This window comes from Ornithorhynchus anatinus, chromosome 5 (assembly GCF_004115215.2).
Source record: "Ornithorhynchus anatinus isolate Pmale09 chromosome 5, mOrnAna1.pri.v4, whole genome shotgun sequence".
Lineage (NCBI taxonomy): Eukaryota > Metazoa > Chordata > Mammalia > Monotremata > Ornithorhynchidae > Ornithorhynchus > Ornithorhynchus anatinus.
In genome coordinates, this window is record NC_041732.1 from 14,092,300 (window position 1) to 14,110,358 (window position 18,059).

Here is an 18,059-nt window from a genome sequence, read left to right on the forward strand (position 1 = left end):
CAGGGAAGTGGAGTGACTTGCCCGAGACCACACAGCACGACAAGTGGTGGGGCCGGGATTGGAACCCATGATTACTTCTGGTATCTGCGACCAGAGACTGTAAGTTCATTGTGGACAGGAAACATGTGTATCAATTCTGCTACATATTGCATAAGAGCTTACTACCTGGTCTGCGCACAGCAAGTGGTCAGTAAATACGACTAGTGTCTTGATTGCCTGACTGCTTGATTAAGTGGCTACAGATTATCTTAATCTTCAGGCATGCAAATCTTGACAACATTGTCAAATAGGTAAAATGGAGAATCAATGCAATTGGCATTGGTAGTTCCACAGTAGAATTCTTGCTTGCTACTCGAGAGGCCCAGGTTCGATTTCCAGCTACTGAAGTTATGATTTTGCTTCGGCACCATTGTCTATTTCCGCACATCCTGTTAGGATTTTCCACTCAGTCACCCCTCTGCTTGGGGGTTTATCCTGCTGGAATCCAAACTTTTTTCTTCTTACATGGATGTTAGTACTTTAACAGTAGGCCTTCCTACTGGCAGGTGTGTCTATGGGGGCATTGAGGCAGCCATTTCCGAGGGTTTGCAATCAGGTGGTCGTGCTGTTCAGTCTTCTCCCAGGTCCATCAGGGGAAAAAATGTAGCACGAAAAGATAAAAAATTAGACGCCTCCCGGTTTGGGAAGCGAAACTCCGTCTAAATCGTTAGCAATACCTTAATGAGGCGCTTGACAATTGTTCGAGTGTGGACAGAATGTGTGGACAGGGAGGGAAACCTAAACCTAAGGGTTGGGGGACCTACTTTTGCTGGGGCGTTGAGGCAGTAAGCAAGATGGTGAGTGTCCAAGGCATCCAAACAATGAGTCAAAAGACCCTTCTTTATTAGTATCCTCGGGCTTTCGCCTGTTCGGGAATGGCCCAAGTTGGAACCTTCAGGAAAGAAAAAAATGAATAAATAAAAAATGGTCAGAAGTGGGATGCGAACCCATTCATGCAATGGAGACTGCGACTTGATCCTAGCACATGAGACTTCTCGGACACTCTTGACTCACTCCTTCCTTTTTTCAGACGTTCCTCAAACTATCGTTGTAGTGCAATAAAAAAAATCCCGTCCTCGATTCTGATTTGTGTTAAAGTTCTTGGAGCTAGGATGGGAAGGAGGGAAACAAGCACACAGGGTGGAAGAGAAAAGGGGACAATGACAAGGCAAGTGACAGCAACAACACTGATATCCGAGTAGCTGTGGCCATGGTTTATGATGGAGCAAGAAGAATATGAATGAACCGAAAGGGTTTCTCTGCCTTTGGAGAAAGGATTTGCTGAGATGTAAAATACAGAAAGTGCCAAAACCAGGAATCAAACCAAGAACCTTTAGATGTTCAGTTTAACACTCTCCCAACTGAGCTATTTCGGCAAACTTCAAAAGCTCTCTCAACAAAGATTCTCGAGTTACAGCAACTTGAAACCTTGAGATAGCGTTTCTGAAAAGTTACAGTGAGTATCGAGGAAGGGTCTGGAGCCAAGACGTTCCTGCCGACAGGATCGGTATCTTTCCCGGCTCCATTGTCCCTGTAGAGGGAGGGGACTGGAGGCAGGGACCGCCGCGTCTCTGCAGAGGGTTTTTAAAAATCCTCCTGGTAACTGAGAAAAAGGGACTTGTAGATCTTCAGTCAAACGCTCTCCCAACTGAGCTATTTCGGCCCCCTTTGAAAAAGTTCTCAACAAAGATTCTCGCGTTATACCCAAAGGAAACCTTGAGCCAGTGTTTCAGTAAACTTCCCAAAGGTATCAAGGAAAGGCCTGGAGCCAAGATGTTCATGCAGACAAGAACGGAATTTTTATTAAAACGTTACTAGAGAGGGAGAGACGGAGCATCTTTCCCCGTTTTCGGATCCCTTGTCCCCGCAGAAGGAGGGGAATGGAGACAGACGCCGTCGCGTCTCTGCAGACGCTTTGGAAAAATCCCCCTGTTCCCAGTTACTAGTGTCCCACTGTGATGGAGAGATGGAGAGAATGTTTCTGAGCAATCAAAATCAGCCTCCATCCCGGGCCTCAACCTCCTCAGACCCTGGTCGGGGAGAGGTTTGGAAGCGCAGCTGCCTCTTCTTCTCTCCCGCAGGCCTCCCCGGCTCCTCGGGACGCAGAGCGGCGGATGGGACGAAGAAGAGGAGGCCGAGGGGGGCCGGGGCCTGGAGGGGCCGAAGCCGGGCCCGCCAGCCTCGGGGGATTGATGATTTATTCATTTTGACATGAAAGGAAAGACCGGCGCCCCCTCCCACAGGACGGTCATGTCCAGTGCCGGGGGGGGGCGGGGCAAGGGAGGGTTGTGTTTTATTTGGGGCGGCAGTGAGGGCAGCTGTCCGGGTCCGTCCTGTCCGCTCCCGCAGCCCCGAGAGCGGCATGGGGGCGGCGGGGAGGGGAGCGGCAGCAGCAGCTCTCCGGGACCAGCCGGGAGACCCCCGGCTCCGGCCGACCATCTGGGGTCCCCCTTGCCGCGGGGGTCAGCACCAGCTTCACCCACACACCCTTGGATTTTGGAGGAAACGGCGCTGGCTGCAGAGGGGGCAGAGGTCAGCCTAGATTCCTTCCTCCCCAGCTTCACGGAAAGTCTCTCCTCCCTCTTCCCCAGGTCTTCCCCTTGTCTCTCCGGATGGGGAGACCTCGTAATGCCCTGCGGAATTCAGATTATGCCGAAAGCGTAGGAGACCACTGCCTCTTATGGATATCTTGATGGATTTCTGCTGAATAACCCGCCCTAACAAAAACTATTCCTCAGTAGCCTGGAACCAAAGGCTCGATTCCAGGCGCTCGCTAGGGAGGGCCAAACAAGGGCCCGGCTAGCTCAGTCGGTAGAGCATGAGACTCTTAATCTCAGGGTCGTGGGTTCGAGCCCCACGTTGGGCGCAAGTCTTTTTGCTTTCATTTCTAAATAGGCCTCTCTCCAAAGAGGTTATTCGAGTGCCAGCTAGACTCCTCCCCAATCCTCCGTCCACTATCGTGCCCTTCGGCCCCTTCAGCGATTTGAACCGCGGGACCTCTCTCACTGCAAGCGAGGATCACAATGAACCACTCGCGAGGGAAGCGCTCTTGAGTCTCAGAGGGGAAACCTTTTCTCGCCTCCACCGCCCCCCTTTCCGACACGGGGTCTGTGTGGGCGTGCAAGCTGGCCGGGGCGGGGGTGGGGACGGGGGAAGGGGATTGAGGAGGGACGACCACCGGCGGTGAAATCTAGTCCATTGGGGAGGGTACTCGGCACTTGGCGGGGGTTCTTACTGTTGTGGTAAGAAGATAATGATGATAATAGTATTGTTATTATTAGCGGTAAAGGGGACGGTGACACAACACTTGACCGCAGCCACAATCCCCTCTTTTCCATGTCGCCACTGAATTTCTCCTGGATTCACTGAACTTCCCCCGCAATTCAATTCGAGCTCCTGGGTCGCGGAGGCGGGGGAGGGGGCTGGAGGGCCTCAACCCTTCTGCATTGGGCAGAGAAGCAGATTAGCCTGATTAGTCAGGAGACCTGGATTTCAATCTGGGCTGTACCACAAGCTAACCATGTGACCTTGGGCAAGTCATATCATTGTACCTGGTCATTTCAAGGTACCTCTTCTCCCAACCCCTTGGACTGTGACCCTAAAGTGAGACAGAGTGTGGGCCCGATCTTTCTCTATTGAAGCAACCCCACTACTTATCACATAGTAAGGGTTTAAGGAATAATTGAGTTATTCCCGCTACAATAGCTGGGAAGGGCAGAGCTTCCTCCAACAGGGTATTGTGCTATCAACTCTCTCTGAGGTAATGGGGGTGGGGCGGGGCGGGGCGGGGCGGGGCGGGGCGTGGGGTCCATTGCAGCCATGCCATCTCTTCTTTTCCTATCAACACCGCTGCAGAGACCAGTAGGAAGACACAGAGTGCTTAGACAACTAAAAACGTTGGATCGCTGCGTTGGCCGGGAATCGAACCCGGGTCAACTGCTTGGAAGGCAGCTATGCTAACCACTATACCACCAACGCCGCGGTGGGCGAGTGCTCCGCTGTAGCCCTAACCAAGCCAGTGCCTTAGACCTCTCAGCCCAACTACCAGGATTTGATATTGTGTGGGGCGTTTCCGAAGGGAATTTGGGCCGATCCTGGATTTTTAAGGAATCTTCTCCGGAGCCTTTTGCCCAGAAAAGGCTTCGCTTTTGCCCAGTTTCTCCCCGCCTTGGCAAGCGACGGACCAAAGAGGAAAAGTTTGCTATTGGCCTCTTTGCCATTCAGCCCTTTGTTGTCTTTAACAGACTGACCCCAGGGCTTGCGGGACAGTTTAGGAGTCCAGCCTAGATCTCCCAGTGCACGTATCCCGGAGTTATTCGTGCAGTGGAAGACTCAAAAGCAGTCTTCCCCACCCCCCCCCGCCCGCCCCCCGCCCCCCTCCACCCTCCGAGGGCAATTGTCCTCCTTCAAATCTCCTGCCTATAAGACATTTAAGCTTCCCCATTTAACCTTTCGTTTCCCCTACTCCCTCTCTTCTGCATCGCCTTTACCTTTTTAGCTCTTGCTATTCACACCACCCTCAGTCCCGCAGCAGGTACGTATTTGTATGTAGTTTATTTCAATGTCTGTTTCCCCTGTAGACTGTAAACTCTTGGTGGGAAGGGAACAGTATATCTTAATGGGCTCCCAGGTACGTTTTCCTCATTCTTTACCTTCCCAGCTTTAGACTCTTCCCGAGAGAGAAGGGGAAGGTATCAGAGTCCGAGAAGGAATCTTAGGCTCCTCATCAGGGAAACTCAAAACATGTTCTCCCAGGTCCCACTTTACCTGGTTATCGCGCATCAGCCTCGTGACTCTGGGACCAGTGGGGTGGAAAATAAAGCTTTCACGACGAGGATGGGATTCGAACCCACGCGTGCAGAGCACAATGGATTAGCAGTCCATCGCCTTAACCACTCGGCCACCTCGTCTTTCTTCCTCTCCCGCTACCTCCTGGATGGGGAGAAGCAAACCGTGGCTTTGAGATACGAATTGCTGTTCCTACCGCCCAAGCAAGAAGCGAAATGCAGCTGATCAGGGAAATAGAGGATGGGAGCAGCGGGAAATGGATGCAAATTTTCAAAGTCAAAACTCAATCAGAAAATCCTTTACCATTCATACCAGTCCGCGGCGGTTGTTCCGCTCAGTCAGAGGGGGTGCGACCACAGCCGATTCCAGGAAGATCAGAATCCACCGGAGAGGACCTTCCATTTCCAGACCTCAGGCGGGTTGTGGAGGGTGAGCGGAGCCAGGACGCGGCGAAAGAGCAGGGCAGCGAGAAGCGGCTGCGGGGTATCTGGGACATTAGGGAAAGGTGGACAGAAGGAGAGCCTGGGGAGAGGAGGGAAAGGGTCGTGAGCTCAATTAGAGCTTGCGTTGAAGACCCTGGGCAAATCACTTCACTTCTCTGTGCCTTAGTTACCTCATCTCTAAAATGGGGTTTAAGACTGCGAGCCCCCTGTGGGACGATTTTCTTCTATCCACCTCAGTACTTAGTTCAGTTCGTGACACAGAGTAAGCGCTTACAGATATCATCATCATCATGACCATCATTATTTACCAGGCCCCCTCGGCTGCACGCCTCACTGACGTCGCGGCTCCGGGTGTCCTTGGAGTCCCCTCCCTGACCTCCACGCTGCCTCCCCAACAGCCTGGGTGAGAAATCCTCTGCGTCGCCAAGGAGCCTCGAACTTGACCCGCTCCCTCCACCCTGACAGGAATGAGAATGGAGCCTCAGGACCTGGGTCCTAGCCTTGAAAGGCAGTTCTGCTCACGACCATATGGCCGCAACGTGTACTGTGGGAGCCTGCCTGGTTGGTTGAGAAGACTGAGGCCTGAACTCGTCCTGATAATATTCGAGCTTCCTCAATGAACAAATAGCATCGATTGGCCAACTTCTTTGTAAAATAGAAGAATCTAGAAGACAGGAACGGAGAATGGTGGGGAGGATGAGGGAAGGGAGGATGGGAGTGAGCAGTGGTAGGAAGAAGGAGTGGAAAAAATGGGCCGGGATAATGGGAGGGAGAAGGGTAGGAGAAAGATGGGACGGGAGAGTGGGAAGAAGAAGATGATGATGATGATGGTATTTGTTAAGCGCTTACTGTGTGGCGAGTACTGTTCTAAGCGCTGGGGTAGATACAGGGTAATCAAGTTGTCCCACGTGAGGCTCACAGTCTTCATCCCCCTTTTACAGATGAGGGAACTGAGGCACCGAGAAGTTAAGTGACTTGCCCACAGTCACACAGCTGACAGGCGGCAGAGCAGGGATTAGAACCCATGACCTCTGACTCCGAAACCCGTGATCTTTCCACTGAGCCACGCTGCTTCTCCTGAAGATGTGGGTGTTGTCATCATCATCCCCCTTCTAGGCTGTGAGCCCGTTGTTGGGTAGGGATTGTCTCTATCTGTTGCCGAATTGTACTTTCCAAACGCTTAGTACAGTGGTCTGTACCACTGTAAAGCTCACCTCCTCCAAGAGGCCTTCCCAGACTGAGCTTCCCTTTTCCCTCTGCTCCCTCTACCCCCCCTTCACCTCTCTGCAGCTTAAACCCTCTTCTCCCCCCATTTCGTGAGATGTACATCACCTTGATTCTATTTATTTGCTATTGCTTTATTGAGATGTTCTTCCCCTTGATTCTATTTATTGCCATTGTTCTTGTCTGTCTGCCTCCCCCGATTAGACTTTAAGCCCGTCAAAGGGCAGGGACTATCTCTGTTACCGATTTGTACATTCCAAGCGCTTAGTACAGTGCTCTGCACATAGTAAGCGCTCAATAAATACTATTGAATGATTGAATGAATGGTCTGCACAAAGTAAGCGCTCAATAAATACGATTGAATGTACGAATGAATGAATGAGTGAATGAATGAATGAATGCAGAGCACTGGACCGAGAGCTTCGAAGAGTACAGCAGGAGGAGCACAAGGGACGTTCCTTGCCCCAAACGCCCTTACCCCGTAACAGAAGACAAGGACAGAAAAACTACTCCGGATCAGTAGAGTCCGGATGAAGACACATGTCGACTCTGATATAGAGGTCGGGCATGAATAAATCCAGGGGGGAGCGGCTGGTGGATGGATCCACCTGGGAATGATGGGAGTGAGTAGGAGAAGGCCTGATGGAGGAGGCGAGATTTGAGGAGGGATTTGACGATTTCCTTAGTGAATCGGTTTCTGTAGTCAGGGATTCCTGAAATGGAACATTTGCGGTGTCCTGTCCGCCTTTTAGCAAGTCTAGGCTGGGAAAAGAAAGCAAGGTGGAGATCAAGTCTCTGAAATGAGACGGAGCAAAAAGACATGACAGTGCGTGTCTCTGTGGCGCAATTGGCTAGCGCGTTCGGCTGTTAACTGAAAGGTTGGTGGTTCAAGCCCACCCAGGGACGAATTTATTGCTTTCCGAAGCGTTTTTTAATCAAGTATCTACCTCGAGTCTACCTTGCCAGTCCACGGTAGAGCCGGTTCGCTTGATCACGTCCATTCTCTCCCCTTACCGCCCCATATCCGACACCATCCTCCTCCCAATTTAATTGAAGCCTTGTAGTTTGCAACGATTTGTGTGACACCATCCACACCCTCAAGGGGTCAGATCTAGGAATATTCATAAACTGGAAGCAGAATGAATAACCGAGTAAATTAATTGGCTGTACAGTTGTACCTCTTTCCAGGTAGGGGGTCCCAGGATTTGGCGAGCAATAATTCCATGTGGGACTACCATCTGTGTCCTACAGGATTCTATTTCATGAAAGCGGAGGACGTTGTGTGTGAAGATGGAGACGGGTTGAAGTCAAGCCCGTTTCTTTCCAGATCGACTGGTGGCGGGTGAAAACCGCTAAAGGGCCAGGAGGTCCTTCGGCGATCATGGGAAAGTGCCTGAGGAAGAGTGGCCCCCGCCCAACAACACCCCGTTTCGTCCCCCACCCCACCCCACCCCCCGCGCCGAAGGGAGGAGAGGCCGGTGAGAACCTCAAGAACATGACTCCAGCGGGCCGTGGGATAATTGGAGGTCAGGGGAAGGCAGGACGGAACTCCCTCACCCAGCACAAGGAAAGAATTACCTGCCCTCACATCCACTGAATGTAGGGAGAAGTTAGCTTGCCTGCATCAGGATGGTTGACTGGTTAAGGCGCTGGATTTTAAAATCCAGAGTATGTACTTCTCTGAGGGTTTGAACCCTACCTCTGGCAACTTTCTTTTGGAGCGAAGGAAGAGACTGGGAGATCGAGTCAACACTATTCACCTAATTTTCCCTGGGTAACCGGGACGAATCTGTGCCTCTTGGATATTCAGTTCAGGAAATGACAGTGAATCAAAACCGTCGGCATTTTGAGAAACTCAGCCCTAACTGCCTGGGGGAGGATAATAAAGTAATGACACTATCCTTGTGCACCAAAAGAATGTATTCCACTCATCTTCGATTCATAATCTAGTTTAAACTCTGTTTCCCCCCTGTAGACTGTAAGTACCTGGTGGACAGGGATCGCTGCTAAAAAATCTGTTGAATTTCCCAAACGCTTAGTACACCGCTCGGCATGTAGTAGGGGCTCAATAAACCCTTTCGATGGATGAATGGATGGATGGATGGATGGATGGATGGATGGATGGATGGATGGATGTTTGAATGTTTAATCTCGAGTCGGAGAGAAAAGGTGAATCGTGAATAGCTAGGCGGTAGAAGAAATCTCCCCGGGAATTCGAGGCCTTCTAGTCATGCGAACACTGGGGTTGATATCGCGACCCGGGAGAGTAGTCGGAGGAAGGTCTGGAACACTCGGTTTAAGGGGGAAGTGGGGCAGAGAGCCCAGGGTCCCAGGCAGACAGGGTTCTGGGTCACCCACGTCCCCCTCGTTCCTAGGAGTTCGTTTCTCATGTGCTACTGAATTCGGGACCCGAAATGTGCCCCTTCGCCAGCTTAGCTGTGTCACGATTTCTCACGCTGCCTCTTCCCAGGCAGCACCTCCGGTCCAGGGCGTGTAGGACCGTCTCTCCTCCACTGGTTTGCATCCCCAGAAAGAGGCACAAGCGCAGTTTCCCCTGTGATCACCTGCGCTGGGGAAACTCCTGCAGACGCTCTCCCTGGTGGTCTCGTGGTGAGAAATCGGCGTTCTCAGCGCACCACCCGGAGTTCCGCCCTCGGGCGGCCAGGAAGCATTTTCTTTTTAACTGGATCGACCACCCTAATCGGACTCTGCAACAGTGAGAGGAGCCCCTTTCCTGAGCCTCTGCAGTCGAGGAAGCCCTCCCCACCCTCCGCCCCTCTCTGCTCAGGATGGGAAGAGATAGAATTTGGGTGACTCAACTCAGGGTCCATTGACCCGGCGTATCTTCAATTAAAGAAATCCACGAGCATTGAGCCTTCGAGACCCATATAGAGAACACGAAGGAATAAGCAGACTAACGTGTAGTCGTGGCCGAGTGGTTAAGGCGATGGACTAGAAATCCATTGGGGTTTCCCCGCGCAGGTTCGAATCCTGCCGACTACGTCTCTCCCTCTTTTCCACTTCAATCGCTGCTCTCACCTTCCTTGCGCAAAGATGGGGGGGGGGGGGGAAATGGAATCTATTCTGTAAAAATATTTACAAACAAATGCTCCATTTCTTCCTGCGGATCGTGGCTACGAATTCAATTTGATCGGCAATGTGTGTTCCCTCGTTTTATGCTGTCGAGTCGGTTTTATGCTGTAGAGTCGTCTCTGACCCATAGGGCCCACCCAGGGACCCATCTTTCCCACAACGCCCCATCTCCATTTTGCCACCGTTCTGGTAGTGGATCCATAGAGTTTTCTTGGTAAAAATACAGAACTGGCTTGCCACTGCCTTCTTCCGCGCAGTCAGCTTGAGTCTCCGCCCTCGACTCTCTACCCTCTCTACCGTGTCGCGGCTGCCCAGCACAGGTGAGTTGGGATTTGTAGCAGATCGCCTGCCACTGTCTAACCACTGTTCAAGCTAGGAACGGCATGGGTATGCCTCTGCTTGACTCTCCGTCCAGTAACCGAGACTGGAAGACCTAAAAGGGGTAATCTGGGACTCCATGCGCAATTTATCCATTCCACCTTCTTCCCCACTGCCCTTGCATCCATATCCATTTATTTATTTAAAGTCTGTCTCCCCTCTGCAGTGCACACTTCATATGGACAGGGATGGTGAGTACAGAATCCGTTATTTTGTAGTCCCCAAAGTGCATAGTACAGTGATCTGCATACAGTGACATCTTCTTAAGTATGAGTGATTGATTGATGCTAATTTGGAAAGGGCCTGTAAAAAAGAAGCAGAGAAGCAACGTGGTTCAGTGGAAAGACCACGGGCTTGGGAGTTAGAGGTCATGGGTTCGAATCCCGGATCTGCCACTTGTCAGCTGTGTGACTGTGGGCAAGTCATTTCACTTCTCTGGGCCTCAGTTACCTCATCTGTAAAAGGGGGATTAAGACTGTGAGCCTCACCTGGGACAAACTGATTACCCTGTATCTACCCCAGCGCTTAGAACAGTGCTCTGCACAGAGTAAGCGCTTAACAGATGCCAACATTATTATTATTATTATTAAGAGGGTTCGGTCCTTCCATTTTTGGGAACCAGTGGAGGCTTTTGAGGAGAAGAGAGAAGTGGTCCGAACGATTCTTCAAGAAGACAATCCGTTCAGTAATATGGATCGGAAGGAGTGGAGCCCAGAGGCAGAGAGCCCGGCGAGGAAGGGAATGGAACTGTTCTCTCGCAGGCAAGAACAGGACTTGTAGCCAGATGGGGATGCAAAGTCTACAGTCCGAGGCATCTACACTTGAACCCGACGTTTCAGCAGCTAAACCACATAAGGGATGCCACAAGAGTCGCCATGATTCGAAACTGCGCGGGGAGACGGCAAAATTGGAGAATGCGGGCATCGATCCCGCTACCTCTCGCATGCTAAGCGAGCGCTCTACCATCTGAGCTAATTCCCCCACGACTACGAGTCATTTCTGCGTCTGGTCAGGAATCGCTGAGACGTACTGTGAGACGGGATCCTATTGGATTTAAATGGCCTCGGCTTTCCGACAGAGGTGAAGAGACTGATCGTTTCTAACTGTAGTAATCTACACGTCTGAGTGTGCGTGTGTGCTTCTGTGTGTGTCTGTGCGTGTGTATGTGTGTGTGTTTGTGTGTGAGAGAGAGTGTGTGCGCGCGCGCGCGTGCGTGCGTGTTTCGGTGCAGGAGGAAAGGAGGAAGGGAAGGGGAAGCAGAATATCCCATTGCGAACACCTTGTTCCGGTTGCCCATTTTTGAAAGAATAATAATAATAGTAATTGTGGTAATAGCAATAACAATTTGTTAAGAGCTCGTTATGTGCCATGCACTCTACTAAGCGCTGGAGTGGATACAAGCAAATGGGTTAGACACAGTCCCTGTTCCACACGGGGCTCACAGCCTGAATCCTCATTTTACAGATGACGAAACTGAAACACAGAGAATAATAACGTTGGTATCTGCTAAGCGCTTACTATGTGCAGAGCACGGTTCTAAGCGCTGGGGGGATACAAGGTGATCAGGTTATCCCTCATGGGACTCACAGTCTTCATCCCCATTTTACAGATGAGGGAACTGAGGCCCAGAGAAGGGAAGTGACTTGCCCAAGGTCACACTTAACTGTGTGCAGAGCACTGTACTAAGCGTTCGAGGGTGCACAGCGCAATAAACGGAAACAATTCCTGCCCCATCCATGATCTGAAGAGGTTTAGAGTCTGAAGACTACTAAAAGAAAATAGCAGGAGGAATAGCAGAGGGAGAGCCGGTTAGAGGGTGGCAGGGTTCTCGCCTTCCTCCTCCTCCTCCTGCTCCTCCGCCTGAAGGAAACTGAGTAAGAGCGAGTGGTCACCTCCTGAAATCAATGACGTCTGAGAAAAGCGTATGTGGATGGCCCGAATCAGACAAAACGAACCTTCCCTGACCGGGAATCGAACCCGGGCCGCGGCGGTGAGAGCGCCGAATCCTAACCACTAGACCACCAGGGAACGGTATGTTAACTCTTGCCTGAGAGCCTCAAGTGATTGATTTACATTAATGTCTCTCCCCTTTACCTCTTGTCTTGTCGACAGGAAACGTGAGCACAGTCTTTGTTATTTTGTACTCTCCAAAGCGCGTTGTACAGTGTTCTGCATACAGTGACGGCTCCACATATACGATCGATTGATTGATGCTAATTTGGAAAGGGCCTGTAAGAGAAGAATGTTCAGTCCTTCAATTTCTGGATCACGGGAACCAATAGAGGCTTTTGAGGAGAAGAGAGAAGTGGTCAAAACGATTGTCCAGGAAGAGAACCCGTTCAACTGCATGCAATATGGATCGGTAGGAGGGGTGGCCGGAGACAGAGACCAGAGAGGAGGCGAATGGAACGGTTTCATGGGAAAGGAAGACCAGGACTTGTAGCCAGATGGGGATGCAAAGTCTACAGTCCGAGGCATCTGCGTTTGAACCCGCTGCTTTAGCAGCTAAACCAAAGAAAGGATCATAGCCTTGCCAAGATTCGCAATTGCGCGGGGAGACGGCAAAAATTGGAGAATGCGGGCATCGATCCCGCTACCTCTCGCATGCTAAGCGAGCGCTCTACCATCTGAGCTAATTCCCCAACCCCTGCCCTTTTTCCTCTATCTGTTCGGACATCAGTGCCCCGTACGATGAGGCGGGATCCTACTGGGTTCAAATGGCCTCGGCTTTCCGGCAGCGGTGACGAGACAAATCGTTTCTACCCGTAGTTGGCTTTAGGGGTTGGGAGACTGCATTCATGCTTTCCTCAGACGTGTGAGTTCTTAACTAAAGAGCTTGGTTACTTAGGTTTTCCTATCAGGCAATCATGCCAAAAAGAGTAGCATTTTCTCCGAGAAACCGTGGGCTATGTAGCTAATGAGTTAAATTAGTTATGGCTTGAAACTTGATCTGTCTAAACTCTGGCAAAGTTTTTCTTCACTAGCAAGCAATTTTCATTTTCCATGTTAGATCTCCCTTCTGTGTCACTTGGATCTGTGACCTTTGGACATGTGCTATTCGCCCCTCCCCTAACCCCACAGCACCTGTGTACATATCTTTAAATTAGATCATATGAATTACCCATTTATTCATATTAAGGTTTGTCTACCCATCTATATTGTGCGATCGTTCTGGGCAGGGAACGTATCTGCTAATTCTGTTGTATTGTGCTCTGCTAAGCGCTAAGTACAGTGCTCTGTACTTAATAAACGCTCAGTAAATACCACTGATGGTTTGTTGGCTACGACACTTTCTCACTCAAAGTGTGCGCTGTTATGCTAAGCATTTGCTTGCATCATTTTTTGAATAGTTCAGGTTTCAGGCTTGTAACCCAGGGACCCCGCCTCTTCCTACACCCATTGTGTTTTCCCAGCCCATCTGGCCAGTTTTCCCTTGGGTCCAGTTCCCCACATCCATCCACCCAGGTTCTGCTTTTCCCCAGGTTCAGCTTCTCAGAGTCTGGGTTTACAGCCTAGGATGGAGTGCAATGACAATCAGACTCCAGTTAATCTTGCTATTGGATGATGGTGGTGAAACAAATAATAGAGCGGATTCTAGGCTTAATAACAACGACAACCTTCTGGATAGACTGTCTAGAAGGCTCTGAGAAGCTGGCTCAAGTAGGTAGTGTGGCCGAGCGGTCTAAGGCGCTGGATTAAGGCTCCAGTCTCTTCGGAGGCGTGGGTTCGAATCCCACCGCTGCCAATTACGTTTTGCAGTGCCAGCACCGTTCAAAATGTTCAGGTTGGACTTTTACTTAGCCTTAAACCCGTGTCGGCTCCCCTCCAGGCTCCGTCTCCCCTTGGGAGCGCTCATCGAGCCGCTCAGCACCAGGAACAAACCATAGGGAAAACCCGTGGCCCTGACAGGATGCGATCGGTGGCCCACTCGAGATGAGGGACCCACGGGTTACTCATGTCCCCCGCACAGGGTCTGCGTCTTTTGCTCCCTTGATGCTACCGCCACTAGGTGAAGTGGACTGCAGGGATGGTTTCTCCTCCATCCTTTACACTCTGCCAAACGTTTAGTACCGTGCTCTGCAGTGCCTTCTGCAGAGGATGTCGCTGATTATTCAGTCAGTTAAACATATTGATTGAGCGCTTACTGTGTCCAGAGCACTGTACTAAACGCTTGGAAGAGTACGATCCTAAAGAGGTGGTAGACACTTTCCCGCCTACAATAAACTGACAGTATTGAGGGGGCGGGGTTCATTCATCCGTTAATCTGGTAATCAATCGTATTCATCGAGCACTTACTGTGCGGAGACCGCTGAACTAGAGTAAATAGAACCCATGATCCTTGCTTTCCAGAAGTGTGCAATCTAGTGGAGGAGAAAGACAATAAAGCGTCGTCTTTATTTTATTTATTTATTTATTTATTACAGAGTTTTCGGCAAAGTTGGGCGAGACTTTGAGATGCAGAAGAAACTGGGAGGTAATAGCAGAAATAATACTGGTCTTTGTTAGGCGCTCACTATGTGGCAAGCACTGTTCCAGGCGCTGGGGTAGATACAAGGTAATCAGGTTGTCCCACGTGGAGCTCACAGTCTTAATCTTCATCCCCATTTTACAGATGAGGTCACTGAGGCATCGAGAAGTTAAGTGACTTGTCCAAAGCCCCACAGCTGACAAGGGCGGGAGCCGAGATTAGAACCCACGATCTCTGACTCCCAGTCCCGTGCTCTTTCCACTGAGCCACGCTTCTTCCTCTGGAGATGGGTTTGTGTCTCGGTGTCTCTCGGAGCGTCCGTCCCGGGGGACTTGGCTAAGATTTTTCTGCCCCCGCTCCCACCCCTGGGGAGAGGGTTCGCCTCTTGCAGCCTGGTGCCTCCAGCCAATCCGCCCCTTGGCCCGACGCAGGAAACAGCGATGCTCTTGGGCTGGTCCGGTGGTGGATCTCGTGGGACTGAGACTACAGATCATTTGTTCATCATGGCCGCAGGAGGTTAAATCCTGATTCCTCCTAACTCACACTGTGAGCACCATGCGGGACAGGGACTGGGTCCAACCTGATTGGCTTGGATCTACCCCAGCGCTTTGCACAGTGCCTTCCTTTTCTTATGCTGTCGAGTCTCCGACCCATAGCGACTCCATGAACACATCTTTCGCAGAATGCCCCACCTTACCGTACCTGAAAATTATGTCTGAACGGATCCGACAAAACAAAGAGGTATGGGGGAATTAGCTCAGATGGTAGAGCGCTCGCTTAGCATGTGAGAGGTAGTGGGATCGATGCCCGCATTCTCCACTTTTGTCGTCTCCCCGCGCAGTTGAGAATCATGGCGACGCTATGGCGTCCTTTCTTTGGTTTGGCTGTTGAAGCATCGGGTTCAAATGTAGATACTTCGGACTACAGAATTTACCCCCCCCCCCCCGTCTGGCTACAAGTTCTGGTCTTGCCTCCGAGAAAACTGTTCCATTCGCCTCCTCGCTCGTCTCTCTGCCTCTGACCTCCCCCTCTTCCGATCTACGTTACAATCAGCTGAACAGATTCTCTTCCTGGAGAATCGCTCGGACCACTTCTCTCTTCTCCTAAAAAGCCTCCACTGGCTTCCATGACCCGGAAATTCAAGGAATGAATCTTCTCCTCTTACAGGCCCTTTCCGAATTAGCATCAGTCAATCGACCGTATTAATGAAGACGTCACTGTATGCAGAGCACTGTGCTATACTCTTTGGGGACTACAAAATAACAGCGTCTGTATGCACGTTACCTGTCCACGAAGAGTGTAGACTCTAATCCCGGCTCGGCCATTTATCTGCTGTGTGACTGTGGGCAAGTCACTTAACTTCTCTTTGCCTCAATTCCCTCATCTGTAAAATGGGGATTAAGACTGTGAACCCCAAGTGGGACAACCTGATTCCCCTGTGTCTACCCCAGCGCTTAGAACAGTGCTCGGCACATAGTAAGCGCTTAACAAATACCAACATTAAGTCACTTAACTTCTCTTTGCCTCAGTTCCCTCATCTGTAAAATGGGGATTAAGACTGTGAACCCCACGTGGGAAAACCTGATTCCCTTGTGTCTACTCCAGCGCTTAGAACAGTGCTTGGCACATAGTAAGCGCTTAATAAATACCAACGTTATTATTATTATTATTAAATGATTTCGCTTCTCTGTGCCTCAGTCACCTCATCTATAAAATGGGGACTGAGACTCTGAGCCCTGTGTGGGACAGGAACCATACCGTGTCCCACTCCATTTGCTTGTATCCACCCCAGCGCATAGTACAGTGCCTGGCACAGAGTAAGCGCTTAACAAATACCATTATTATTATTATTAGAGGGGAGACAGACATTAACATAAATAAATCATTCGAAGACTTTCAGGATGAAAGGAGTATCGTTTCCCTTGATGGTCTAGTGGCTAGGAGTTGATGCTTTCACCGCTGAGGGCCGTGTTCAATTCCTACTCAGGGGAGAGTTCTTTCACCTGGTTCGGGCCATCCAATAAGGACACAGACGTTTTCCTCGGACGTCACCACTCTCTTCTACTCAGTTTCCTTCAGATGGAGGAGGAGGAGGAGGAGAAAGTGGAAGGCGAGAACCCTGCCACACTGTAATCGGCCCTCCCTCTTGCTATTCACTCTTTGAGGAGACTTCAGCGTTTACAGTGTGGCTTAGAAGGCCAGTTCAGATCACTCAGCCCACATACCCCAGACCTATTCGTGCAGTGAAAGACTCGATATCGGCTTCTTAAGTCTGTCCTGACTCTAAACCCCTTCAGATCTTGGACAGGGCAGGGGATGTATCCGTTTATTCATTCATTCATTCATTCATTCAATCATATTTATCGAGCGCTTACTGTGTGCAGAGCACTGTACCAAGCGCTTGGAAAGTACAATTCGTCAACAGAGAGAGACAGTCCCTACCCAACAACGGGCTTACAGTCTAGAAGGGGGAATTGTTGCATTGTACACTCCCGAACGGACACAGCACACAGTACACGCTCCATAAATACGATTGAACAGATGAATAAATGACTTTTGCACTTCTGCTATCCCTGAAAGAGACTGGTCCAGAACCGCACAGAACCAGGGAGGTAGGAGGAGATGGAAGTCGATGGCGGGCCTGAGAAAGATGCTCACGGGAAAGAGAGAGAAAGTTATTATTCCCCAATTCTAAAACGCAGAATTAAACCATTATTCCAGCAACCACTGAGCTCAACGGCCAATACTATCGACGCATGCTACTTCCCAGGGTGCACCGTTTTCTATGGCTCTCGATTTTCATTCATTCATTCATTCAAAAGTATTTATTGAGCGCTTACTATGTGCAGAGCACTGTACTAAGCGCTTGGAATGTACAAGTCGGCAACAGATAGAGACAGTCCCTGCCGTTTGACGGGTTTACGGTCTAATCGGGGGAGACAGGCAGATAAGAACAATGGCAATAAATAGAGTCAAGGGGAAGAACATCTCATAAAAACAATGGCAACTAATTAGAATCAGGGTGATGTACATCTCATTAAACAAAATAAACGAAATAAATAGAGTGCTAAAGATATATACAGTCGAGCGGATGAGTACAGTGCTGAGGCGGTGGGACGGGAGAGGGGGAGGAGGAGAGGGAAAGGGGGGAGAAGAGTGTTTAGCTGCGGAGAGGTGAAGGGGGGTAGAGGGAGCAGAGGGAAAAAAAGGGGGGAGCTCAGTCTGGGAAGGCCTCTTGGAGGAGGTGAGTTTTAAGTAGGGATTTGAAGAGTGGAGGAGAATTAGATTGTCTGAGGTGAGGAGGGAGGGCATTCCAGGACCGCGGGAGGACGTGGCCCAGGGGTCGACGGCGGGATAGGCGAGACCGAGGGACGGTGAGGAGGTGGGCGGCAGAGGAGCGGAGCGTGCGGGGTGGGCAGTAGAAAGAGGGAAGGGGGGAGAGGTAGGAAGGCGCGAGGTGATGGAGAGCCTTGAAGCCTAGAGTGAGGAGTTTTGAGCGGAGGTTGATAGGCAACCACTGGAGGTGTTTAAGAAGGGGAGTGACATAACCAGATCGTTTCTGCAGGAAGATGAGCCGGGCAGCGGAGTGAAGAATAGACCGGAGCGGGGCGAGAGAGGAGGAAGGG

The 18,059-nt window shown here is 50.6% G+C and overlaps 10 non-coding genes across 10 annotated transcripts; 4 read left to right on the forward strand and 6 right to left on the reverse strand.

The window, feature by feature from the left end:
* Positions 1 to 1,342: 1,342 nt before the first annotated feature.
* Positions 1,343 to 1,415, reverse strand: TRNAF-GAA. The gene has a single exon. It is a non-coding gene; the product is annotated as a tRNA-Phe (tRNA).
* Positions 1,416 to 2,832: 1,417 nt separating this feature from the next.
* On the forward strand, positions 2,833 to 2,905 carry TRNAK-CUU. Its single transcript has one exon. It is a non-coding gene; the product is annotated as a tRNA-Lys (tRNA).
* A 1,040-nt stretch (positions 2,906 to 3,945) lies between these two features.
* TRNAG-UCC lies at positions 3,946 to 4,017 on the reverse strand. The gene has a single exon. It is a non-coding gene; the product is annotated as a tRNA-Gly (tRNA).
* Positions 4,018 to 4,867: 850 nt separating this feature from the next.
* TRNAS-GCU lies at positions 4,868 to 4,949 on the reverse strand. Its single transcript has one exon. It is a non-coding gene; the product is annotated as a tRNA-Ser (tRNA).
* A 2,377-nt stretch (positions 4,950 to 7,326) lies between these two features.
* Positions 7,327 to 7,400, forward strand: TRNAN-GUU. Its single transcript has one exon. It is a non-coding gene; the product is annotated as a tRNA-Asn (tRNA).
* A 2,015-nt stretch (positions 7,401 to 9,415) lies between these two features.
* On the forward strand, positions 9,416 to 9,497 carry TRNAS-AGA. The gene has a single exon. It is a non-coding gene; the product is annotated as a tRNA-Ser (tRNA).
* A 1,376-nt stretch (positions 9,498 to 10,873) lies between these two features.
* Positions 10,874 to 10,946, reverse strand: TRNAA-AGC. The gene has a single exon. It is a non-coding gene; the product is annotated as a tRNA-Ala (tRNA).
* Positions 10,947 to 11,921: 975 nt separating this feature from the next.
* Positions 11,922 to 11,993, reverse strand: TRNAE-CUC. The gene has a single exon. It is a non-coding gene; the product is annotated as a tRNA-Glu (tRNA).
* A 541-nt stretch (positions 11,994 to 12,534) lies between these two features.
* Positions 12,535 to 12,607, reverse strand: TRNAA-AGC. The gene has a single exon. It is a non-coding gene; the product is annotated as a tRNA-Ala (tRNA).
* Positions 12,608 to 13,628: 1,021 nt separating this feature from the next.
* Positions 13,629 to 13,710, forward strand: TRNAL-AAG. The gene has a single exon. It is a non-coding gene; the product is annotated as a tRNA-Leu (tRNA).
* The last annotated feature ends 4,349 nt before the right edge of the window (positions 13,711 to 18,059 follow it).